The 27,880-nt window shown below is 41.6% G+C and overlaps 1 long non-coding RNA gene across 4 annotated transcripts; it reads right to left on the minus strand.

The window, feature by feature from the left end:
* Positions 1 to 319: 319 nt before the first annotated feature.
* Positions 320 to 26,547, minus strand: LOC132378829 (uncharacterized). 4 transcript variants are annotated; one of them, XR_009507206.1, is made up of 3 exons: positions 26,423 to 26,547; positions 14,761 to 14,870; positions 320 to 7,081 (listed from the first exon to the last, which is right to left on the minus strand). It is a non-coding gene; the product is annotated as an uncharacterized LOC132378829 (long non-coding RNA). The 4 variants fall into 4 exon arrangements; XR_009507204.1 differs by lacking the exon at positions 26,423 to 26,547 and adding an exon at positions 26,169 to 26,387; XR_009507205.1 differs by lacking the exons at positions 320 to 7,081; positions 26,423 to 26,547 and adding exons at positions 9,455 to 9,545; positions 26,169 to 26,387.
* Between the last annotated feature and the right edge of the window lie 1,333 nt (positions 26,548 to 27,880).

The raw sequence follows: 27,880 nt of genomic DNA on the forward strand, positions 1-27,880 counted from the left end.
CAGAAAATGCTGGTGGAACACAGCAGGCCAGGCAGCATCTATAGGAAGAAGTACAGTCGACGTTTCAGGCCGAGACCATTTGTCAGGGCTAACTGTAAGAAGAGATAGTAAGAGATTAGAGAAGGGGAGGGGGAAAGTCTGAAGGATCACTTCATTATGTAGGTGACATCCCAGCAGTAACGTTTGCCAAAAAACAGTTCAACTAAAACATTATTTAACTGTAGTAAGTCATAAAACTCCATTGAAGAATCAGTGTGAAGCTATCACAATTAATAAATGTGATGTTTTTTCTAGGTTGTTCAGATATCAAAGAAAATAGTAAGAAATAATATTTTAATACAACATTTATAACAAACTTATGAGTGGAGAAAATATCAATAGTTAACTTTATTATCATTAAATTCATATTAAACATACTGTGAATAGCACCTAAATGCAACATGATACCCACTGCCTGTGCACACAGTATGCCTTGAATTATGCCAGACAACATCATTACAAATTAATTTGTATGCATACAATTGATATCTGCTTAATAAGTAGATGTGCAAATCAATAACGTCACTCAGCATGCTTAAATGATTGCACCCCAGCACTGCCCTCTCTTGTGCACTCACAACCAAACATTCATTAAGCAAAAAGATTTCCACAAATACTTTTTGATGGGATTATCAAGGCCTCATACTTTTTTTTCTATTGGATATTGTTCTCATCAACGCAAAGTTCTTATAAGAATTTAATGTTTTCTCTGGTTGTTCATAGTCCTGTAAGTGGTGTGGTAGATGCTGCAGGATTTTGTATTACCTGCTTCAAGGATTTTGTAAAACCCTCCTGCTTCCAAGCAGGGCAACCAAGGATAATGGATCACATGAGCCTGACCTTGCTGGCCTATTCCCTTGCTTTGAATTACTGCCCTTTCCTTCCACTCTCCCCTACCTCACACACGTTTTCCATCCTCCCCTGCCATTAACCCATTCTTACCTGCTCTTGGACTCTGGTGGTGTGACAATGAAATTGAGATCACTGCTTAAGGACTAAATCTGAACTGTCAAGTTTGGGTTTGGCAATACAAAGTTTACCAGTGAATTCTGTCAAACAACAGCAGGCTTACCTGTAAACAGTAGAAATCTGAAGAAAGTAGCATAGAGTCTTAGAACATTACAGCACAAAAACAGGCCATCTGGCCCATCTAGTCCATGCTGAAATAATATGCTGCACAACCTCTAGTAATCTAATGAGCTTTACTATATCATGCTCCCTTCAGGGTAGATCTGGAAAGTTATCAACAATTTGAAGTTGGCTGTCCACTTTGCATCGGGGAAAACCCTGAGACACTCTGCTCAAAGGGAAATAGCAAAGTTTCATCCTCTCTTGCCAGAAGCAAGCAGATGGCATGAGCACAATGTTCCTGATGTTGGATTTCCACCCGAATGGTCAACAATTAATTTCGCCTCAACCTGCTGCATGAACACTAATGCTTGCAAAGCTTACAAGCTTCCCAGAGTAATTGACTTCTGAGGTTTTTGTGTCTCTCCACCACTTCATTGGAAAGAAAACATAACTTTGCAGTTAGTTAGAGATCTTGGGGTCCAAGTTCAGAGTTCCCCGAAAGTGGTCACACTGTTATGAATGTACCACAGCTCTGAGGGGTGGAAGGGGCGGGAGCAGCCCCCTCCTTCCGGAGAATTGCAAGATCACTATTAATTCGGGTCTCAGACCCAGGAAATGAGAGACAATGCAATGGTTTTGACCATTGTTCTTAGAGTCACCTGTGTGAATTGCAACTCCCTGCTACCATCTACCAGGGACACGGACCCCCTCGGGCAATGTGGGGGTGGGGATTGCATCACCCTACTTTGATGGACATCTACAACTCTGCAAGTCAAGATAAAAGGGGACTGCAGGAGGCGGTATCCCAGCGACGCACCAGAAAGACACACCATCGCTCAGTGCTCCCGTGCTAGCGGGAAGCCATTTAAAGCCACGTGCGTCCCGTTCTCCTTTGCCTAGGGACCGGGTGGCTGATAACACCGAAAAGGACTTCGAACTAACAACGGGGAACCAACGTTCCCGATTCAATGGATTTGCTTCATAAACGACTGGGCAAGTTTCTTTTTTTACAAGTCTCTCTTTCTAACAAGTGAAACCCAGCAATTCCCCAAAAGGCTGAAGCCTGCAGACTTCTGAGTGACTTTTATATTTCCATCGGACTCAGTATTATCCCCTAGACAAACGATAGAACTATTTCTTATTGATGATTATTACTATACCCACGCTTTAGATGGAGCATTGACGACGTATATTATCTGCATGTTTGCATTAACCTTACTTTTGTGTCCCTTTATAAAATAAAGACTTTTAAAAATAGTACCATCAGACTTCAACGGACCTCTCTATCTTTGCTGGTATGTGATCCAGTTAAGGGATACGTAACAACTCGCACAAGCTGATAGGGTGGTAAAGAAGGCATAGAGCATGCTTGCATTAATTAGTCAAAGCAATGAGTTGAAGAGCTAGCAAGTTATGTAACAGCTTTGTAGAACTCTGGCTAGGCAACATCTAGAGTATTGCATTCAATTCTGATAACCCCATTATAGGAAAGATGTGGGGGCTTTGGGAAGAGCGCAGAGAGGTTTACCAAGAGAATGCCTAAATTCGAGAGCAAGTTCTGTGAAGAGAGTTTGGATCAGAACAAGAGGCGGCCATAGCTAAAACAGTCCCTTGTTGGTCCGACCAATCAGTTTCCATGCAGTAGGACTGCTTCAATGACATCAACTGGAATGTCTTCCATAACGAGGATGTCTCCAAGTTCACGGATGGAGTCATGTGCTTCATCCAGAAGTGCATCAATGATGTTGTCCTCTACACCTCTGTCAGGGTCTTCCCAAACCAGAAATCCTGGAACAATAGTTTAGTGCAAGCAGCACTTACCACGTGACATAGAGCTTACATCACCGGCAATCAGCAGAAGCCAAAGAAAAACAGCTACGATCTGCGCAAAGCAATCAAGGCTGCAAAACAACAATACAGGGACAAGATTCACAATGAATAGCACACATGGCTGGTGGCGAGGGTTGCATACCATTGCAGTCTCAAAGCCAAGCATAGTGGTGCCGCCAACATCATGGCCTCTCTCCCAGATGAGCTCAATCACTTTTACGCTCGTTTCGATACCGCTAACTCTGAGCCTCCGAGGAAAGCCACCGCTACAACCCGCAATCTAGTCATCCCTGAGGTTGAGGTTATACAGATGTTTCCAACGGGTGGGCAGTCACAAGGTTGTGGGACTGGAGGCATCTCAGGGTGAGTACTCAGGATATGTGCAGCACAACCGGCAGCTGTGTTTACAGGCATTTTTACTCTCTCCCTCTCCCAGTGTAAAGTGCCCTCCTGCTTCAAATTATCTACCATTGTCCCTGTACCAAAAAAGACCAACATGCCTGAACAACTGGTGTCCTGTCGCACTCACCTCAATAATAAGCAAAGGCTTTGAGAGGCTGGTCAAGGAGTATATCTACAGCACGCTACCACCCAAACTGGACTCCTTACAATTTGCCTACTGACACAACTGATCAACAGACGATGTAATAGCCACTGCTCTAAGATGGATGCTTATGTGAGAATGCTGTTCTTGGCCTACAGTTCAGCATTCAACATCATAATTCCATCCAGGCTCAACAGGAAGCTCAGAGATGTCAGCCTTGACCCTGCCTTGTGCAGGTGGACCCTGCCCTTCCTGTCAGATTGCCAGCAGGTGAAAAGAGTGGGCTCCCTCACCTCACCCCTCTGACTCTCAATACAGGAGCTCCTCAGGGCTGTGTACTGAGTCCCCTCCTTTACTCTCTATATACCCACGACTTGTGTTGCCCCCCACAGCTCTAATCTGCTAACTATATTTGCCAACAACACTATATTGATTGCCTAATCTTAAACAATAATGAGGTGGCCTACAGGGAAGAAGTCATCTCTCTGACACAGTGGTGTCAAGAAAACAACCTCTCCCTCAATGTCAGAAAACAAAAGAGCTGGTTATGGATTACAGAAGGAATGGAGATGGGCTAACCCCTATTGATATCAATGGATCTGGGGTTGAGAGGGTGAACAGCTTTAAGTTCCTCAGCATACACATCACCAAGAATCTCACCTGGTCTGTACATACCAGCTGTGTGGTGAAAAAGGCACAACAGTGCCTCTTTCACCTCAGACGGTTGAGAAAGTTTGGTATGGGCCCAAAAATCCTCAGAAGTTTCTACAGGGGCACAATTGAGAGCATCCTGACTGGCTGCATTACTGCCTGGTATGGGAACTGTATCTCCCTTAATTGCAGGATCCTGCAGAGAGTGGTGTGGACAGCCCAGTACATCTGCAGTTGTGAACTTCCCATGATTCAGGACACTTACAAGGATAGGTATGAGAAAAGGGCCCGAAGGATCATTGGGGACTCGTGTCACCCCAACCACAATCTATTCCAGCTGCTACCATCTGGGGAACAGTACCGCAGCATAAAAGCCAGGACCAACCTGCTCTGGGACAGCTTCTTCCACCAGGCCATCAAACTGATTAACTCATGCTGATTTGAGTGTATTTCTATGTTACGTTGACTGTTCTATTTACTATAAATTACCACGATTGCACATTTAGATGGAGATGTAACGTAAATATCTTTACTCGTGTATGTGAAGGATGTAAGAAATAATGTCAATTCAATTCGATAAATCTGAATTGATTGCTCTGGAGTGACGAAGGCAGAGGAAACCTGCAAGAAGTTTATAAAATTTTTAAAAGGTTAGATAGAGCATACAGCCTTTCCTGCAGGGTACAAATGTCTAACTTAAGTTGAGAGGGGGGTGTTCAAAGGAGACTTGTGGGGTAGGTGTCTTTACACAGAGAGTGGTGGGCGCCTGGTATGTGATGCTAAGAGTAATGGTGGAGGCACTTAAGAAGCTCATGAATGTTCAGATAATGGAGGGATATGGGCCATGTGCAGGCATAATAGATTAATTAGGTATTAGGAGCTTATTTAGTTCAGCACAACATTGTGGGCTGAAGAGCCTCCCCTGTACTGTATTGTTCTAGAGTCTATGTTCTAATGGCTTCCATGTATCATATAAATTTTGCAGGTGGTGATAACCAGCATATTAAGGATAAAGTAACTTACTTATTGCAGAAAGTATATTGGCTGCTCAAGAATGAAATTTAACACTATACTGACATAAACCATTATACATCATTTCAGGATGATCTAAACCACAAGAGATTTTGCAGATATAGAAACCAGAAGTAACACACACAAAAAGCTGGAGGAACTTAGCAGGTCAGGCAGTATCTATGCAGAGCAATAAAAAGCCGATGTTTCTGGCTAAGACCCTTCATCAGGACTATCGGCATGCTTTGAAACTATTCCCAGATGGATATTCAATCTCTGAATTATTTATTCAGCTTTGAATAGGACGTAATATGATATAAATAGAAATTAGCAAAATAACACAATCAATATTCAAAAGCAAAATACTATGGATGCTGGAAATCTGAAACAATATTAATATTAACCTCGTGTATCTCTCTCCTTAGGTGCTGCCTGACCTACTGAGCATTTCCCAAACTTTCCGTTTTATTACATATTCAATAGGGGGTGAGTCAGTGATAACATCAGCAATGTAGTTTAGTGAATTTCCTAATACTGGGTGATTTTGGGATGTTTGGTGAACCCATTGAGAAAATGGCCTGGAGCTACAAGACTTAGAGGAAATTTTTCCACTTCACAGAATTATTTAGTATGAAGAACAGAATTCACAGAGTTGCCCGTGAGGGGAATAGATGCTATTTCTTGGTTTCACTTGAATATTTACTATTCTATAGTGGAGAATAATTTTTGAAAGAGAATATTGGTACATTTGGTAGCAATACTTTCTGATACTTGGTCCATTGCTTTGCTTTCCTGCATTTAGTTCAGCCCTGTAATGCACTCCTTTCTGGTTCTCCAGTTCCAGATCATTGTGTATCTGTCTTGAGTGCTTTAACTAAAATGAACATAAGGACTTAAAAAATAGAAGCAGGAGAAAGGCAAAGGGCCCTTGGAGGCTGCCCCAACATTCATCAAGGTCATGGCTGACCTTTCAGCTCAGCACTGTTTTCCAGCATTGTCTCCATATGCTTTGATTCCCTTAATACCTAGAAATCTGCCAGCTTCTGTTTTGAGTGGACATATTGATTGAGCCTCCACGTGACAACGTGAGAGAATTTCAAAGGTTTATCATCCTCAGAGAGTAGAAATTTCTCTTCTCAGTCCTAACATCCTACTCCATATTCTCAAACTAAGTCCACTGGCCCTTGACTCCTTAGACAGAAAATATCAAAGGTTTCAAAGGTACATTTAATGTCAGAGAAATGTATACAATATATATCCTGAAAAACTTCTTAGCAACCATCCACAAAAGCAGAGGAGTGCTCCCATAGAATGAATGACAGTTAAATGTTTGAACCCCAAGACCACCCCAGCTCCCCCTCCCATACATCAGCAGCAGCAGCAAAGCAATGATTCCCCCACTCCCCCACCAGCGAGTAAAAAGCATCGGCACCCCCACCGAGCACTCAAGCATGCAGCAAAGCATCAATAAAGACACAGACTTGCAGTACCCCAAAGACTACTTGTTCACCCGGTATTCAACATACCACAGGCTCTCTCTCTCCTAAATAAGAGAGAAAGAGATGTCTCTGTTTCACAGTGAGAGGGGAGACATGACAAACATGTCGCTGGTTTACAATGTTAAAAGTCCGTTCCGTCATTTTTCTTAGCTCTGTGCCCAAAGAACTCGGGTCCCTGGGCGCACAGCCAGCAGCCTGCTCGCTGCTTTCGATCTTTCGTCTCCCACGACACACTGGATTCCTGCAGAGTCACCAACTGTCAGTCCACACGTCTCCAGAGCCATGAGATCTTGAACCCCTGAAGGCAAGCGAAGCTCTTAGGCCAAGCCCTTGGCACATCGAACAATGGCCAGTTGTGAAACCCCGAGAGCCGGTCCCATTCCCGCAGAGAACCGTAGTCTGCGTGTAACTCCAGGTCAGGGTCTTCAAAAGAACCCTGAAAGGGAAAAATAGACGTATTAAAGATGGAAATAGAGCTCTTTCCAAAGGTGCAAGCAAAAGAGTTGCCATTAGGCGCCATTGTCTCCTCCTCAGCTGCCTGTATCTCGCTTTCCAAGTGCTTTTAGAATTGTGATATTTTCAGTCTGGCCTCCTTTCATTTTCTTAAACTCTAGAGAATACAGTCCTGGTCTGCTCAGTCTCTTGTCATAGAGGAAACATATCGTCCCTCAAACTTGAATGGTAAAACTTTGCTGCATTCTTTCTTAAACAAAGAGACCAAAGCTCTGCGTAATTCTCCAAGTGCAGTGTTACCAAGGCCCTATATAACTTCAATAGTGGTTTCTTACTCCTGTAGTCAAGATCTTGTAAAGTCTAACTTACCAGTTTCCTTTCTGATCGCGCACCTGACCTTCATGTTGGCCTTTAGCGATGTTTAGCTATGCGCCTATGTCCCTTTCACCATCGACATTAGCTTTATTCCACTCAAGGAGAAGTGATGCTGTTTTCTTTCTTTAGTCCACGGTCCCTGCTGCCGGAGGTCCGGAAAGTTCACCATTGTGCCACCATGACAACTTCTAGTTAGTCTACTTGCTTAAACAATGGATAAGATGAGAAGCAGCATCTACGCCAAACAGCATTTCCAAATGGAAGTGCACACAGTAAAACACAACCGAGTTGAAGAGTATCTAATTTGGGGTGGCACGGTCCCATAGTTGTTAGCACACAGCTTTACAGTACCAGCGACCCAGGTTCAATTCTCGTCGCTGCCTGTAAGGAGCTTGTGACTGCGTGTGTTTCCTCCGGGTACCTTAGTTTCCTTCCCACATTCCAAAGACATACCAGTTGGGAGTTCAATTGGTCATTGCAAATGTCCTGTGATTAGGCTAGGATTAATTGGGGAATTACTGGGTAGTGCAACTCAAAGTGCCAGAAGGATCTACTACGCACTGCGTGTCAATAAATAAATAAACCACTTGGACTAAAAGTCACAACCTCTTGAATATGGCACTTTGGTCAAAATGCATAGTATTTTTCTAATGGTATCCTGCATCAGTTTAATGTTTTGTGCGTTTCTTCAGTGTTATGGTTAAATTTCAGCAAGCCATCATGATGTAAAACTGGTATTGCAGATTGAAATCAATTAAATGAATGCCAATTGATTTCTGTAATGGACAGTGAGTTTGCAATGTCATTGAGGCAGGAAGTTAAGAATCTGCCCCAAAGATTAGAGTACCATTAATATCAGTTTATTTTCGGGAAGTGGAAGTCTTGATACTTACAATGAATCAGTTAGTTTATTTAGTGAGAAGCTCTCCAGTATGTTCTATGAGCATTCCTTGTGCAGTTAACAAATCTCAGATAATGTTCTACAATTGAAAACTATAAGCTAGTGTTAACATTCTTGACGGCAAACACGAGGAAGTCCACAGATGCTGGAAATTCAAGCAACACACACAAAATGCTGGTGGAATGCAGCAGGCCAGGCAGCATCTATAGGGAGAAGCGCTGTCGACGTTTCGGGCCGAGACCCTTCGTCAGGACTAACTGAAAGGAAAGATAGTAAGAGATTTGAAAGTAGGAGGGGGAGGGGAAAATACAAAATGATAGGAGAAGACCGGAGGGGGTGGGATGAAGCTGAGAGCCAGAAAGGTGATTGGCAAAAGAGATACAGAGCTGGAGAAGGGAAAGGATCATGGGACGGGAGGCCTCAGGAGAAAGAAAGGGGGATGGGAGCACCAGAGGGAGATGGAGAACAGGCAGAGTGATGGGCAGAGAGAGAAAGAATAAAAAAGGAGGGGGGAAAACAAAACAAAACTAAATATATCAGGAATGGGGTAAGAAGAGGAAGAGGGGCAGTAACGGAAGTTAGAGAGGTCAATGTTCATGCCATCAGGTTGGAGGCTACCCAGCCGGTATATAAGGTGTTGTTCCTCCAACCTGAGTGTGGATTCATCTTGACAGTAGAGGAGGCCATGGATAGACATATCAGAATGGGAATGGGACGTGGAATTAAAATGTGTGGCCATTGGGAGATCCTGCTTTCTCTGGTGGACAGAGAGTAGGTGTTCCGCGAAACGGTCTCCCAGTCTGCATTGGGTCTCACCAATATATAAAAGGCCACACCAGGAGCACCGGATGCAGTATAGCACACCAGCCGACTCACAGGTGAAGTGTCACCTCACCTGGAAGGAATGTCTGGGGCCCTGAAAGGTGGTGAGGGAGGAAGTGTAAGGGCAGGTGTAGCACTTGTTAATCTCTTACTATCTTTCCTTTAAGTTAGTCCTGACTGAGGGTCTTGGCCTGAAATGTCGATAGCGCTTCTCCCTATGGATGCTGCCTGGCCTGCTGTGTTCTATCGGCATTTTGTGTGTGTTGCTTAACATTCTTGATAGTGCTCCACACAGGTTTGGCATCAGTAAAGACAGCTTTCTTCTCAACTGTGATGTTGCTACTTTAAGCTTCAAGTGAAAAATACAATTCAGGTAAATCCTTGGAAGAAACAACAAAGAATAAAAAGTCATGTATTGTATGTGAGCTTAATTTTGAAATGTTTCTTATTTTCCCCCACTGTGTTGAAATGCACATAAACTGCACTTTTATTCCTTTTTGAGCCAAATAATTATTTTCTGATAAATTAAGGATCTCAACTTCCCAAGAGGCAGTACATTACACAGCATGAATCATCTTGAGAAGAGACTGAGAAATTAATTAACAAGGCAGTCAGTGGTAAATTATAACAATAGGTTACACATGAAAATGAAATGACAGGTGTAGCTTAAAAAATGTGATAGAGCTTTGATAGAATTGTATTTTAAAGGATGTTAACATAAAACAATTCATAGAGTTAAAATGAAAAAAAAGACCAAATTTACATGTTATGTATCCCAGAATTAGGAAAACAGTTAAGAGTGATAGTAGCCATGAATTTTCAAAATTACTGTACCAAAAATAGCTCCCATTATCTTGAAAAGTAATAAATATTATCCAAATAATATTGCCTGGAAAAAGCACAGAAGTCCTAGCTTTGTTATTTTCTAAAATCTATGTAATGACTGATCAACAAAGGAAAAATGCTTCAAGCAAAAAAAATCCAATAAAAATATTTCATTTTTTGTTTAATAACTGTAGGTTATTTCAACTGCTTCAGGGCATGAGAGGTTATTGATCTACTGTCAGAAAAAGAAATCATTGATTTTCATACTATACTTAAGATCTCTTTTTTTACATCTGATCTGTTGTAATGTTAGCAACTTCCAAGTAGAAAATATTTTGAGCTGTGCATTCAGGCATTATAAAGTCAGTTTTATAATCGGCAGGTTGTGAATCCAGAAGAAGAGCCAATGTTGCACTCACCAGTGGTCTCTGACAAGGACTTGTACAGGTATAAACACGGGGATTTAAGCAGGATAAAACTGGCAGGAACTTGGGACATTATGACTCCAGATGTTTGGCACCTGCATGTAGTGGTGTTCCCTAACTAATCCTGTAATGCCTGGCTCTAATTTCTCTAATTTTCAGACTTTATTTTATAACTTGAAAAGATTAGTTGAATCCCCTTTTGACCTGAACATTTCAACAAGTATATCCTAGCTTCTGTGACCTCTCCTAAAATATTTAACCCTGAAGTGACATTCTGGTGATCAACACTTTACTCTTTCCACGGCCAATGTATCCTGCTCAATTCCTGGCACTGCTCGCAATGGTTCAGGTGTGGTCTAACTAGGAATTTAGGTATCTGTTTATAACTCTTTCTGCACTACATTGATAATTGCATTGATGCTGCTTCACACTCTCATAAATTTCATCATCTTTACCTTCAACTTCCACCCAGCCCTTAAATTCACTTGGTCCACCTCTGATATCTCTCTCCCCTTTCATGATTTCTCTGACTCCATCAAGGGAGGCAAACTGTCCACTAATATCTTTTATAAACCCACAGATCCCCACAACTACCTTGACTAGGTAACTACCTTAACCTCCCACACTGTCTCCTTTAAAAATGACATCCCCTTTTTTTCTGGTCCTTCATCTCCACCACATCTGTTCCCAGGATGAGGCTTTCCTTTCCTAGACATCAGAGATGTCCTCCTTCTTCAAATAACAGGGTTTCCCTTCCTCCACCATTGTTGCTGCCCTCACCTGCAATTCCTCCATTTCCCAGACACCCACTCTCACCGCATCTTCCCCCCACCTTAACAGGGACATAGTTCCTCATGTCCACAGAAGACTCTGCATACAACATGTCATTCTCCACAAATTCAACCCTCATCAATGGGATCCTACCATCAAATACATCTTTACCTCCACCCCACCCTCCGCTTTCCACAGGGATTTCTCCCTCCATGATTCTCTTGTCCATCCATCCCTCCCCACTCATCTCCCTCCTGGCATTTATCCCTGAAGGCGGAAGAAAAACTACACCTGCCCATTCACCTCTTCCCTCACCTCCATTCAGGGCCTGAAGCAGTCCTTCCTGGTGAAGCAACACGTCACCTGAAAATCTACTGTACCTGGAGCTCCCGATGCAGAATCACCTACATTGATGAGACCCAACCTAGATTGGGAACCCTTTGTCGAGTACCTAAACTCCATCAACAAAAAGCAGAATTTTCCAGAGGCCAACCATTTCAATTCCTGTTCTCATTGCCATTCTAACTTACTGATCTATGGTCTCTTCTTCTGCCATGATGAGGTCACTTCCTGGCTGGAGAAGCAACACCTCCTATTCTGTCTCCAACCTGATGGCATTAACATCAATTTCTCCTACTTGCAGTAATTTTTTCCTCCTCTTCATTTACCCATGCTGGCCTCTTACCTTTTCTCTTCATCTGCCTATCACCTTCCCCAAGGGTCCCGCCTCCTTCCCTTTTCCCAAGATCTGTTCTCCTCTCCTATCAGATTCTTTCTTCTCCAGTCCTTTGCCTTTTCCATTTATCACCTTCCAGCTTCTTAGGCTATGTCCACATTACATCAGATAAATCCATAACCGAAGCTTTTTCTCTTCCTTTTTACCCTCTGTCCACACTAAAATGGCGTTTTCGTCCCCCAAAACCAGAGCTTTTCAGAAATGCTTTCCAGGGTGTGTAATTTTGAAAATGCCGCTTGGTCAGATCAGTGTGGATGGGGTAACTGGAGAAATCTGAAATCGCTATCAGACGATAGATCGCCACTTCATTGTTTTCTTGAACGCAACCTAACAATTTCAGAACAGACAGCAACGAGACTGAAGCCAGAAGAGTTAGAAATGTACTCACCAAATATTTTGACCAATAACTTACTGAATAAATAAGTATACTCACTTTGCCCTGTTTTCTGTCCTTGCTTGTCTGAAGGTGGTTTTACCTATTTATGCAAGTACTTCTCTGACAATAGATGTGTAACAGTCTAATGTAACATTGTATGGAAATACAAGGTAATACTGATACAGATATGGTTTACACATTTAACAAGGTGCTTTATAAATGCAACAGAGTTAGTCAATTTTTCAATGTTCGTCATCAGCCAAGTCATACAGTCCGTGAACTCCCCGTCGGTTGCCTCCATACGCTTCAGTATTTGTTTTTTTTTACTTTTAAGTCTTCCTGTGCAAGAGCCAACAGCTGCACGTGGTTTAAGTTTTTCTAGTCTGTAACTGAACAAACAAGCACCATCTTTCACAGTGAGATTCGACACCAAACATGTCGCTTGTTTTTGGTAGATGTGTCCTGCACATGCGCAGTAGGAGGAGATTCGCCGAAAACTCCGTTTCAATGTGGACGGAGATATTTTTAAAAACACATAGTGTGGACGCCTATCATTTTGACGTGAAACTGGCGTTTTCAAAATTATCTGGTCTGGTGTGGATGTAGCCTTACTTCATCCACCCCTCCCCCACCCACCCTAGCTTCACCTATCACCTTCTAGCTTGCCTCTCTTTCCCCTCCCACCACCTTATTCTAGCATCTGCTAACAGTCCTGTTGAAGTGTCTCGGCCCGAAAGGTTGACTGTTTATTTATTTCCATTGATACTGCCTGACCTGCTGAGCTCCTCCAGCATTTTGTGTGTGTTGCTCTGGATTTGCAGCATCTGCAGAATCTCCTGTGATTATAGGTCCTTTTAAAGCTTATTACTTGATACATCGATGTACTGAATCTATACTGTCTCTAACCTTCTTCTACTTAGAACATACTCCTTATTTTAATTTTAAGGTTCACTGTGTACCCTATTTGCTCAATCAAAATCCCTTTCCCTCAGATTTTCTTCCCTATTTTCCTTAATCTAATATTATCTCTTTTTAATTCAATATTTCATAGGATTGTTTAGAATGACCAAGGATACACAGTAAATAAGTAGGCTGGCAGTCTACACCAGTGCACTGCACCACATGAGCCCCTTTCAATGTCATCGAGGTCAAATATAGAACAGACCCTTCAGCCCACAATGTTGTACCAAACCAAATAAAAAAGTAATCAAATCACCAACTAAACTAATGCCTTCTGCCTACACAACGTCCATATCCTTCCATTTTCCTCACATTCACGTGCCTACCTAAGCATCTTGTAGAAGTCTCTAACCACCACCCTAGGCAGTGCATTCCAGGAACCCACCATGCTCTGTGTTAAAAAAAACTTTCCCCTCACATCTTTGATTTTGCCGCTTTTCACCTTAAATGCATGCCCACTAATATTACTCATTTCAACCCTGAGAAAAATATATTGTCTGTCTATGTATGCCCCTCAATCGTATAAACCTTTGTTTTCTCTTGAGCAGTGGATGCTGAGGGGAGATCTGACAAAGTGTATTCAAACTCTCATTATAGCACATGCCCCCTAATCCACGCAACATCCTGGTAAACCTCTTCTGTACCCTCTCCAAAGCCTCGATATCCTTCCTATCATAGAGCAACCAGAACTGTATGCAGTGCTCCAGGTGAGTTTTATAAAGCTGCAACATAATTTCTTGACTTTTGAACTATCTCAACTCGGAAAAACAAAGATGCCATATGCCTTCTTAATCACCGATTAACCTGTGTAGCCAATTTCAGGGAGCTATCAACTTGGACCCCAAGATCCCTCTGCTCATCAACACTGTTAAGACTCTTACCCTTAACAAAGACCTTTCTCTTTCTATTTCACCTACAAAATCCAACACTTCACATTTAACTAGGTTAAATTCCACCCATATCTGCAACTGATCTATATCCCTTTGCCAACCTTCAATGATACCCACAACACCACTGATCTCCAAATCATCTGCAGACTTACGAACCCACCCATCTACATTTCCATCCAGGTCATTGATAAACATCACAAAGAGCAGAGGTATCAGTACAGATACCAGTGGAACAACACTGATCACAGATCTCCAGTTACAATCAGTCCCATCGACCACTGCTCCCTATGGGCAGCAAATTCTGAATCCAAACCGCCAATTCACCTTTGATTCCATGCATCTTAATCTTCTGGATGAGCCTCCCAGAAGGGATCTTGACAAACACCTTACTAAAAATCCATGTAGACAACTTCCACAGTGCTACCTTCATCAATCAGTCTTGTCACCTCATCAGAAAACTTAATCAAGTTAGTAAGACAGGACTCACCCCCACACAAAGCCATTATGGCTCTCCCTCATTAGGCCATGGGTTTCCAAGTGCTCATAAATCCTATCCCTAAGAATTCTCTCCAGTAACTTACCAACCGGTGACGTGGACTCACCAGTCTATAGTTTCCAGGATTATCCTTGGTTCCCTTCCTGAATAAAAGAACATTGGCTACTCACCAGTCCTCTGGGACCTTCCCTGTGGCTAGAGAGAACATAAAGATATAGGTCAAGGCCCCAGCAATGTCATCTCTTGACTCTCACAATCACCTGCGGTATATCCCATCAGGCACTGGGGTCTTATCCACCTTAATGCTCTTTAAGAGGCCCAACACTCCCTCCTCTTTTATCTCGAAAAGCCATAACATATTGATGGGCACAGATCATCCAATCTTCCACGTCCTACTCCTTGGGAAATACTGATGTAAAGTACTCCTTAAGGTCCGCACCCACATCCATCATGTCCAAGCAAGTACTTCCCCCTTTATCTTTGTGTGGTCCTACCCTCTCCCTAGTTATTTTCTTGCTTTCGATGTATGAATAGAATGGCTTGGGGTTCTCTTTAATCCTACATGTCAAGGACCTTTCATGACCCTTTTTGAGTTCTTCTCTGTCTTCTTTATAATGCACAAGGGCTCTGTTTGATTCTAGCTTTCTAAGAGCTGCATTCTTTTTCTCTGCTTGAATAATTCATCAGCTCTCTCGACATCCAAGTTTCTCCTACATTGTCATCCTTGTCCTTCCTTCTAACCAGAACATACTTGTCCTGTAATCTGTGCAGATGATCTTTAAACAACCAACACATGTTGGATGAGGGCTTGCCCAAAAACAGCTGTTTCCAAGTAACTTTCCCTCGTTCCTATCTAATGCCCTCATAATTTGCCCTGCTCTGATTAAGATCCATACTTATCCTTATCTATAGCTATCATAAAACCTAAGGACTTGTGGTCACTGTCCTCTAACTGTTCACACATTGAATGATTGATCACCTGCTAGGCTCATTACCCAACACCCGATCCAGCACAGCCCCTCCTCTTGTTGGACTATCTATATATTGATTTAAGAAACCCTCCTTGATGCACCTAACAAATTCTGCCTTATCTAAACCACTTGCTCTAAAAAAGTCCCAGTTTATATTAGGGAAGTTAGAGACCCTATGACAACAGCCCTATTGTTTTACACCTTTCTTTAAAATGCCTGCATGCCTGTTCCTCGGTGTCCAGGTGGCTAATGGAGAATCTGTAGTACAATCCCATCAGAGTGATTGCACACTTCCTATTATTGAGTTCCACCCAAATACAGTGTACTCAGTGGATTTGTCTTCCATCACGTCCCCTTTGAGTGCAGCTGTGATATTGTCCCTGTTTAGTAACTCCCACATCTCTCTCACCTCCCTCTCCATTTTTCCAAAAACATCAAAACACGGGGACATTAAGCACTCATTCCTGTCCCTCTCTCAACTGTAGTGCATTTAATTTTCAGTAATATTTGAGTAATTTGATGACATATTACTTGTTTGCTTACACAGTTCATGTAAAAGGTACCGGAGTGGTATACGTCATTATGCCACCACATCACACATATGTGAGCACCTCACTGAAGTAAAAACAAGTACATAAGTTTGCTGACTCCCGTTTTTCTTTTGATTAATTTCTGGAGTTACAAAATATAACATTAACTAAGTGTCTGTAATGGTCAAAACATCAGAGCTCCCTGTACTGATTCATGCTCTACGATCATCACATTTAGCCATAATATTCCTAGCATTAAAATACACACGGTTCGAACTACCCACCTCATCGCATCTATTACTTTGCCACTGCCATTTTTAACTAGACCTGACATCTACCTTCCTTTCCATCTCTCCACTTTCTCACCTGGTGCTCTCGTTCACATCCTCCTGCCAAACTAGTTCAAACCCTCCTGAGTAGCACTAGTGAACCTCCTGGCCAGGATATTGGCTCTCTCCAGTTTCGGTACAGGTCACCTCTGCCCCAGAAGAGATTCCATGAACCTGAAATGCTGGACCCTGTACCAGTCCCTCAGCCTCTCATTCATCTGTACTATCATCCTATTCCTACCCAGATTAGCATGTGGCACTGGGAGTAATCCAGAGATGACCACCTTGGAGGTTCTGCTTTTCAGCCTCTTCCCTAACTCCCTATACTCACTGAGCAGAACCTGCTATCCCCTTCCTACCTACATCATTGGTGCCAATGTGACCACGAATTCTGGCTGCTCACCCTCCACCTTGAAAATATTCTACTGCCGCTCTGCTATAGAATCCTACAGAAAGTATTGGATATGGCCCATGGGTGAAGCCCTTCCCATCACTGAGCACATTTACATGAAACACTGTTATAGGAAAGCAGCACCCATCATCAGGGACCCCCACCACCCAGGCCACGCTCTCTTCTCATTGCTGCCATCAGGAAGAAGGTACAGGAGCCTCAGGACTCACACCACCAGGTTCAGGAACAGTTATTACCCCTCAACCATCAGATTCTTGAAGCAAATGGGATAACTTCACTCAACTTCACTTGCCCCTTCATTGAAATATTCCCACATCAAATGGACTCACTTTCAAGGACTTTTCATCTCACGATCTTGATATGTGTTTACTATAATTCTTTATTTCTCCTTGTATTTGCACACTTTGTTTTCATTTCTCTTTGTATTTTCATAGTTTGTTGTCTTCTGCAGTGTGGTTGAACTCAAGTTGGTATTTCATTGAATCTTTAACAGTTATTGTTCTATAGATTTATTGAGTACACCCACAAAAAAATGAAGCTCAAGGTTGTATATGGTGACATATATGGACTTTGATAATAAATTTATTTTTGAACCTTTGACACCTCGAACCCTGGCATCTGGAAGGCAATTTGCCATGCTGGCATCTCTTTCATGTCTCTGTTCATCCCCCTAACTACTAAGTTTCTGTCACTATCATCCTTTCTGATTTTACCCTTCCCTGCTGGTTCTCAGAGGTGGCCACAGTGCCACTGGCCTGGGTGTTGTTTCTTTCTGTACCCCTCCCCCCAGCCCATGCTATCCAAAGCTTGTTGCTGAGGGGAATGGCCACAGGGGAATCGGCACTGACAGTTTACTCTCTTTGCTTCTCCTGGTGATCACCCATCTTCTGTCTGCATCTGGGAGTGACCACTTCAGAAAAAGGTTCATCTATGAGATTTAAAGCCTCCCAGATAGTCCTGAATACTTCCACCTCTAGCTCCAGTTCCTTGACCTGGTCAGTCAGGAGTTGAAGTTGGGTTCATTTCCCACAGATATAGTCATCACTGGGTCACTGGGTCACAGGGTCACTGTTAGGTACCTTGAAACCTTGAAATCCCACATTTTACAGGAGGTGTATTCTAACGTCTTAACTACCTTCCTATCTACACTGAATTGAAGACCAAAGATTTACAGACAACAAAACCAAAGCTTAACTGTTCTTACCTGTGCCTTCTCCCTGAAACATTTGAGTTTCACACTCACCTAGGTCACTTACCCAGCTTCCACTTGCTAAAGCCACACACACACCCACTCTAACACTACCTACTCGACAATCACTTCTCCACTTGACCCTACCCTTTTCCCTTGGCTTTATTAACATTTTGCAGATGTGCCTCTCGTGGACTCCTGCAAAGGTGAAACTAACAAGCTGACAAACACAGACACTCGCCTCTTTTTCAAAGGTCCTGCTCCAAATCTCATTGTTACTCCTGACTCTGCAAAGTAGGAACTAACCAAAGGTCAATTCACATAACCTTTCATTCCCTTCTTCCAGGTGGGTTTCGCCAGCATTCGTCAAAATGCATCTGTACTCTTCATTTTAACCCCTTATTCTCATCCGCTGTGTTATTTAGAACTTGCATATGCCCATCTTAGTGATCATCTTCTATTGATGGCCTCCTCTTACACTGTTCCCAAATGGAAACAACTCTGCTATATTCACTTTTGTTTTAAAGACCTCTATTAGTTTGCTCATCATCATTCTTTCCTCGAGAAGAGAAGCCCTTCTCTTCTTACAATGCCACCTATGTTTTTACATGTACCCTCAAGAAACTTGGATATGTGACATTTTGTTTCATCATTTATTAGTACAGTGAATAAAGACTTTAGCAAACACCTTGAAATAAATATACATAGACATTGCCCTGTTTCATTACTTCTTAATCAGACACTTGTGGTCAAGATTGATTGGTTTCTACAACAGTTCTCCAGGTTCTGTGTCCTATGCAAGATGTACACTTTGCCAAAGGTGACACCACTGAAGCTTGTCAGGAGGGAGGGTGTTCGAATCTCTACTCCTACCATTTCTTATCCTTCCTTCACAGAATCTGGAGAGTTTGATGTCTTCCGAGGTGATTCTCCACCAGTCACCATGAGGGAGGAGGGTGTTGTCAGGAGGGAGGGTGTTCGAATCAACCCACTCCTACCATTTCTTATCCTTCCTTCACAGAGACTGGTGAGTTTGATGTCTTCTGAGGTGATTCACCACCAGTCACCAGGAGCTGGAGACGATGTTACATAGTTTGAGGGAAGTTTTGAGGACATCCATGAAATGTTTTCTCCAAATTTTGGCAATTGCTTTTCCTTTTGGAGCTTGGTGTAGAAAACTTGATACCAGAAGCCTGGTAGCAGGCAGGCAGGCAGACAAAATGGCTCATACATTTAAATTGGTTAAACAGGGTCACAGTCTCAATGGTGGCCTCATATAGGAAGCTGATATTAGTTTATCTACCTTGAAAGTGGATTCCCTTCAGCTGCCATTGCAGAATACACAATGATTCATTAGGCACAGCTATACTTTTCAAAGCTATGCAGCTGAAGATTTGCGAAGTACTCAATGTATTAACACTGGTAATTATCCTACAACAGATCGTAATCTAACTGATTCATAGTTCCCTGATTTCCCTCTAGTGTTTTGAACACTGAAGAGACATACAGAATTTTTAAAAATATAGGAGTGTCCATGGGGATTTGTCATTCTTTAATGCCATTCCTTTCTTCATTAATTTTAGTTTTCATCGACTAATATTGGTGAGTCCCTGTCTCAATTTTTATTGTTTGCTCAGAGTTTTTATGTTGAGCAGAACACTTACATTTGTGTCTGCTTATTCAAATCTATATGAAATTTACTACTCCTGCATTAAGAGCACATAGTTTTTGAAACATTCTTGTAGAATTAATAAAATTCTTATACACAAGATATACATAATAATTTTAGGTCATAAGCACTAGTGTCTATATTTGCTAAGAATAATAGTGAACTTCCTGTGAAATAAAGAAATTGTATACAGAAATGTTACAGTGAAATTGAGAAGATACAGCACAGAAAGGAGTCATTGAATTAATATAGAAGTGCAAAATCTTTAAGCCTATTGGTCTCTGTTCTCAACATTGACAAAAAGATGGTCCATGTCTTCACAAACCTCAATCTGAACAAACATTTCCCCTTTAATGAATCCATGTACTTTACACCAGCTAAGTGACAACTTTTAGAGTCACAGAGTCACATGCCAACACAGCATGGATACAGGCCCTTTGGCCCATTGAGTCCATGCAGACAATTATGCCCCCCACTTAGTTCCAATTTCCTGCAATCAGCCCAGATCCCTCCCCTCCATGTACCTTTCCAAATGCTCCTTTAATGATATTGCTGTACCTGTCTCCACCACTTCCTCTGGCAGCTCATTCCATATACTCACCACCCTCTGCATGGAGAAGTTGTTCCTCAGGACCATTTTAAACCTTTCCCCTCCAACTCTAAATATATTCCCCCTAATTTTAAACTTCCCTACCATGGAGAAGAGAGAATTACCATCACCTCTGCCTCTCATAATTTTGAACATTTCCATGAGATCATCTTGCATTTTCCTGTGTCAAAGGATTAAAGTCCTAGCCTGGCCACGCTCCCCTTATATCTCAAGCCCTCTAATCCTGGCAACATCCTCACAAATCTTTTCAGCACTTTTTCCAATTTAGTCATGTCATTCCAATGTCAGGGTAATGAAAACTATACCCAACACACTAAGTGCAACCTCAACTATTTAGCTGCAGTGTAATGTCCCAATTATTATTCCCACTGTCCTGACTGATGAAGGGCTAAGTCCCTTTTTCACCACCTTGGCTACCTGTGACATGACTTTCAATGAACTTTGCACTTTACTCCTAGAGCCCTCTTTTCAATTACATTCCCCAGTGCCCTACCATCAATAGTATTAAGCTGGTTTGGGTTTACAAAATGCATCACCTCGTATTTAACTGTCCTAAAATTCATTCGCCACTCCTCAGCCCACTTCCCTATCTGATCAAAATCCCCCCTGTAATCTAAGATAACCTTCTTCACTATCAACACCTAATATTGCACCATCCATAAACTTTCTTATCCGATCAAGCCTTGTACATTTACATCCAAACCATTTATATAAATAATGAGCAACAATGGTCCCAAGACCAATGCCCTGAAACACACCATTAGTCACCAACCTCCAGTTCGAGATGCGGCCTTCAACCCCCACCATCCTGTTTCCTACCTCTAAGCCAATGTTGAATCCACTTAACTCTCTCTCCCTGGATTGCATAACACGTGAGACCTTCTCAAAGGCCTTGCTAAAGTCCAAATAGACAATTTCCACAGCCCCCACATCATCTACTTCTTTTGTTATGCTGACAAAGTTATACTGACTCCAGCTAATCAGATTCTGTCTATCCAATTGCTGGTAGATCCTGCCCCTCAGAATTCCCTCCAATGCCTTCCCCACTACTGAGTCAGGCTGTGATGGATTTTCACTCCTTGTTTTTTTGCTAACCTGCTTTCTAAACACAGCAGCTGCCACTTGTGAGATCATAAGAGATGCAAATAAACTTCCAACAACCAGTTGTTAGTTTCTGGTTGTAAATAGGAGTCAGTCTTCAGTTCTTAAAATGTAAATGGAAAGCAGTAATCAGCTTGAAGTTTAAAAAGCATCTCTAGAGAACAGCTTTGCAAACCAGCTCAGTTTGTAGCAGAGACACTCTGTCTGTAGAAAAGCAGGTGCTAGCTCATGGCATCCATCCTGTCTTACTGCTCAAGATGCAGTACAAGACAATGGGCTGTTAAATTTGGCTTGTTTCAAACAGACAAGCTGAATCTAAGTTGCTTAGCTCAAGAAAACTTGAAGACCAGATGGATAATATCAGTCAGCATATCAATAACTGATGTGTTTATAGCTGGAAGATTTATGTAGTCTAAGAGGATAGCTTTACAGCTTTAATTGTGAACTGTGAGCATTAGCTGAGGTCTATATCTCCAAGATACTTTTAGACCATTTGTGTTTAAAGGATATGTGAGGAAATACCATATGTGTGTGAAGTCACTCGTGGGGAAAAAAGGGGTGTAAATGCAGAGAGCAAGACAGACTTATTAGCAATGGCGTGGAATCAAGAAGATGGAAGAAACACAGGGTGAACTAAAATTTATTCCCTTAGTTTCAGTTTCTGCAATAGACAATTCGTTCGTCTGAAATTTATTGGTATGCCTTTTTAGTTTACAGGAATTATACTTGTATTTTGAAAATCTTCTGAGTTTAAGAAATCTTTTGTGTTTGAGAAATGTGTTATCCTTAACGTTTAAGAAATGTGTCATGTTTTAGAAATGGTTGTAATTTGGAAATGTTTAAGGTAGAAATCCTCTGTTTTAAATGTGTTTAATGTTGTTTGGATTTAAATGTGTATCACTGAAAATAAATGAACTGTGCTTTAAACTGCTTTGTTTGCTGGAAGTTATCTTCTCCTTGGTAGGGAGGGGGGACCCACCACTCAAATAATGGATATTGTCAGCTAAACTCGCCGTGGAGAATAAACAGGAAAGTAAACTAGTCTTTGTGTAGTTGTTCTCCCTTTAGTGAGAATACACATGGCTACTTATATCTGATAGGCCTTAAGATCTTCCTTTGAGTTTAGAATTTCACGGTCAGCAAACCCAATACCATCAAAAGACTGACTGGCCTGTATTTTGCTGGTTTGACCTTGCTACCCTTCTTAAAGCAACAGAACAGCATGAGTCAGCTTACAGTATTTGGGAACTTCACTGGTGGCTAAAAATGAAGGAAATATCTCCGCAAGGGACTCTGCAATTTCCTCTTTAGCCTACAGCGAAGGCCAAGGATGCACATGGTCAGGCCCTGAAGATTTTTTCCACTTTAATGCACTGTAAGCTGATAATGTCTCTTGAAAAACACCTCTATTGTTTCCCTTATCTCTTAAGCAATGATGATTTTTCACTTCAGTAAACAGTGATGAGATATCTTCATTAAAAATTCTAACCATCTCTTGTGCATAAGGCATCTGTAGCCTGGTTGACCTCTAAGGGGACCTACTTTTTCCCTAGCCACTCTTTTACTTTTATTTAATATAAAATCAGTAACCAGATATGATGAGCCAATGATCACTTTCAGATCAATTCACTAGTTGTTCTGAAAATGTTCATTTTCAAGTTGGAGTGGGAGAAACTAAAGATGGCACCCGTGTTTTTTCCAGCCTTGGATGGCTTCTTCCAGTTCATCCATGAAACAGTTTAATTCTCCTCTTCTCATGTCTCTTTATTCTTTTTCAAAGTGGTTAGAGTCCTGTCAGAGTCTGTAATCTACAGCAGCAGCTCAAAGTATGGCACCTTACAGTCAATGAGTTGACAAGCAGCCTAGCGTTTTGATATCTCCAGGTGTGGCCTGGAAGATGTGCACCTTTGTGGTGCAGCTCTGTGGGAGACCTGATTCCTCGTCGCGTTTCTGACGGAAGCATCGCGGGAGATTGAAACATCGAGACAGCGGGCGGTGTGCATGGCTGTCAGAGGCTCCTGAACTCAAGCGATCTTGCTCTCTTTCTCCCTTAATGGTGAGTGAAAACCAGTTGGTCTTTGAGTCGGGGGCCTCAAACAAGCAACGCAGCAGATTGTAACATGTCAAAGTTTTGGGATGGACGGTAGTTTTTAATGAACTCTAGGTCATGGTCTCTGGGGTGTTTGCTATTGCTTTCATGGTGGGTGGAGTGAAGGGGGGTAGTGTTGATACTTTTGTGCATGGGGGAGGGAGTGGTGCTCTGGGGTTCTAAAAGTTTTCCAACATTCATTCTTTATTTTCTCTGTTTCGTGAATGCCTGCAAAGAGTACTGACTTCAGTTTGTATACTGTATACATTCTCTGATATTAAAGTGAACCATTAAACCATGGAACTATATCAGCTGAATCAATATTATATCATTGTGTAGACTTTGTTCATTTGACTGCAATAAACTTAATTGATAGATGTGCCAATATAGTTTTGAAAAAGCTTGATGCACCAGCAGCATCAATTAATGCAGAATTGAGGAACTGGCTATCTTTGGGAAGGCAATGAATAGTGAAGTTATCTCGCTTTGACATCGGGAGGAGGAACTTGTATTCTCTGTGCATCATTTGTGAGGAGTTGCCTCTGAGGCATTTCAAATATGCACGGAACATGGATGAGCCAAATTCTTCTTGAGGCAGTTTTTATGAGATAATTTACATACAACCCAGTTCTGTCTGTATATATTATATAAATAATCTTACTTCCCTCTGGAAATAACTATCTATAGGCCAGAACAATGACAAGCTCTTTCTTTGTCACCTTTCAAAAGCACAAAATCTACTTGAAGAAAATGCTGGGAGTACGTATTCTGTAGGGATTTTGCTTGATGCACACCAACTCCCTGAACTTGCCGTCCTGCATTACAAATGTGCATTCATTTTGAACATCATCTTGTTTTCTCAAATATTTTTGAGACAGAAAATATTTTTAAGGTGGATTTCTTTACTTGAAATTAGACAGGATTTGACTTAAATGATGGTCACTTAAACCATGCCTAATATCAGCTTCTCAGATATGACCCTTAAAAAATTCATCCATGCAAACTGTTTATTCATCTCCATAGATGCTGCCTAACACATGCTGGTGATAATAAACCTGATTCTGACCTGCTGAGTTTGTGCAATATTTTGTGTACACTGATGATGAGAGTCATTAGATCAGTTACAGCAACAGCCTGTGTATGTTAAAAAATAATTTGATATAAATGAAGGCCAAAGATTTTTTAAAATATGATATACGTATCTCCCCCCCCCCCCACCTTTACAGAAGTAGAGCGTTCCTATAAAACCTTTCTTAAGCTGAAATGGCGTAGAGCGAAGAATCATTAATTTATATGGGAAAAAATGTTGTAACTGTGAAATTCCTCTTTGTAGTGCGAAAACAGGTTACTAATGTAGGCCTTTTGTAAAAGCGAAGTGGCGTAAAGCAAACATTCGTAAAGCAGGGGACACCTGTATGTTTGAAGAAAATGCATCATAGGTATAATAGTGGCAAATAATTACAAAGATTACTTAACAATTTGTTGGGTTGATAATGACAAAAGCAAAAGCAAACTTTAATATCATTTAAACAAAACTGAACATATGTGCACAAACAAAACTAAGGGAAACATGATTATGGTTCTTTAGGGACAAAGAATATTATCACCTCATCTGAATGAGTTATCACCAAGAAGGATTGATATAAAAGTATCTAAAATAAGGAAACCTGAAAAAAGAATTCTTAACACTAAAGTAATATGCAAACCTTAGAAAAAATTCCCAAAAATGAATATGGGGATTGTGATGAATAACTAACCCACATGCTTGATTACAATGGAGAAGGATGTCAAATTCATGCTGTCCACCCTTCCTACACAAGGGTCTTTGTGTGAAAATAATGTTATAGTTGGCCATATCAGCTTGGAGATCAAAAGTGTAACTAAGACCAATAAAGTCCAGCCTGCCCAGAATGGAACCAGGTCAGGCCTTTTGAATGATGTGTGAACGTACAGGAGGGTTGGAGCATTTCATTTTAATAGGCCGAGTTGTGCAATGTAGAGGAAGGCAGGTCCTCATTGCTGTGGTGCAAATGCCATAAATGTGACCATGGGCAGAATAGGACTTGAAATATGAAAACTGATTACACCTTTGCACCTCCTCTCATCTACTTCCTCCTCAACACAGACCCTCTCTTCATTTACAATCTGCATATATTCCAATTAATTTTCTTCCTTAACTACCATCTACTTCCACAACAAATCCCTGCTTTAGAAGCCCTCTGCTAACACCACTGTCAATGCACTGTTTTTGAATGAAGTGGAAATAAAGGCAAAACAAGCTAGTTACAATTATTTATCAATAAGAATCTGTAACAAGAAAAAGATGGAGCACTTCCAGGAAATCCAGTCTTCCAAAGTCCTCTTCCATAGCTCCTTCCCCATCATCCACAACTTACAAACACTTGGAGTCCCATACCATCAAAAACACTCACCCTATCCCCAGGCTCTAAGCACCACCCTGAATATGGAGCCTCATAAAAATCAATGACACATATTGAGATTAGTTCTATTTTCAAATGCTAATTAACCTTATTTATGACGTATAAATGAAAAATAATATATCAAATGGGAACCAACTTATAAAAAATGTTACCTTCAGTCCCATTTGCTTCTTGATATTTAAATAATGACATTAATTTTTCCACTTCCATATCTCTTCTGCTTGGGTAAAGAATGCTGGTGTGCTCCATTTCATAAACTAGACAATACATTGTTTAAACGGGCTCTTTTCAGTTGCAACAGTATCAGCTGATTCTTTAGCTGTAAAATGTCTTTTGTTCCAAATTTAGTAGTATTTTCTTGAAGTTATAAAGTTTCCTACAACAGCAAGTTCTGGTAATAACTTACCTGGCAAAGAGCTCAGTCAGCTTTATTGTTGACCTTTGAAAGGTCCTTGTTAAACTCGGTCATGTTGAGTTACATTTTAATAGTGCTGATTGTGTTCAGGTACAGTGTATTCTGTTGAAATGGAGCTGCCCGGAAGTAAAAAGAATTCTCTGTTAGAAAAAAATTAATTTGTCACAATTTGTGCTGAAGAGCCAATGAATTTATGCTCACAAGATTGTCCAATCTCTCAAACATTAGTTTAAGCACCGCAGCAATGATTTCGCATTGGTAACAGGAAAGTTTGCCCTAGATAAACAGCAAATTGAATACTTGGTTGTGAATTGCAGATAACTTGAAAGACAGAAAATGATGTGCAAGGCATATCCAAATTCCTGTTTGGTGCAGCTACATTCAGAATGTACTTAAATAGTTAATAAATGTTTGACCTTCCAATATATGATAGTGAAAAATATTGAACTTTAAAATGCGTGAGTAAAAAACAATTACTGCTCTCCTTCAAATAAAGCTCCATGCTCTTACTTGCAAATGTCTGAAACAAAAAAAAGACTGATGGAAAAAAGGCTTCATCAACATAGAAGTTACAGTATATTAGCATATACTGCTAATACTCCACCACCTCTCTCCTCTGTCTGGCAGAACTGGTCCTCTCGCTCAATAACTTTTCCTTCAGTTCCTCCCACTTCCTTCAAACCAAAGATGGGCACTCACATGGGTCCCAGCTTTCCCTGCCTTTTCGTCAGTTACATGGAACAGTTCATATTCCAAGCCTACACCAGTAGCATTCCCCCACTTTTCCTACACTACATCAGTGACTGCATTGGTGCTTCCTGCACCCATGGCAAGCTTTTGACTTCATGAACTGTGCCTCCAACTTCCAACCTGCCCTCAAATTCACTTGGTCCATTTCTGACACCTTCCTCTCCTTTCCTAATCTCTTTGTCTCCATCTCTGTGGACAGTCTGTCCACTGATATCTTTCATAAGCCCACTGATTCTCACAGCTATCTGGGCTATACCTCTTCCCTTGCAAAAATGCCATCCCCTTCCCTTAGTTCCTTCATTTCTGCCACACCTACTCTAAGGATGAGGCTTCAAAGAAAGGGATTTCCTTTCCTCCACCATCAATGCTGCCCTCACCCGCATCTCTTCAATTTCATGCACGTCTGCCCTCTCCCCACCCTCCCACCACCGCCCAGAGATAGGCTCCTCCAGTTGCCACTTACCACCCCACAAGCTTCCATGTCCATCACGTAATTCTCCGTAACTTACACCATCTCCATCACCAAGCACGTCTTTCCCTCCCCCAACCCCCACTTTCTGCTTTCCACATGGATCACTCCCTACGCAACTCCCTTGCCCGCTTTCCCTTCCCACTGATCTCCCTCCTGGTACTTATCCTTGCAAATGGAACAAGTGCCATACCTGCCCCCTACACCTCATCCCTCACTGCCATTCAGGG

This window comes from Hypanus sabinus, chromosome 2 (genome assembly GCF_030144855.1).
Source record: "Hypanus sabinus isolate sHypSab1 chromosome 2, sHypSab1.hap1, whole genome shotgun sequence".
NCBI lineage: Eukaryota > Metazoa > Chordata > Chondrichthyes > Myliobatiformes > Dasyatidae > Hypanus > Hypanus sabinus.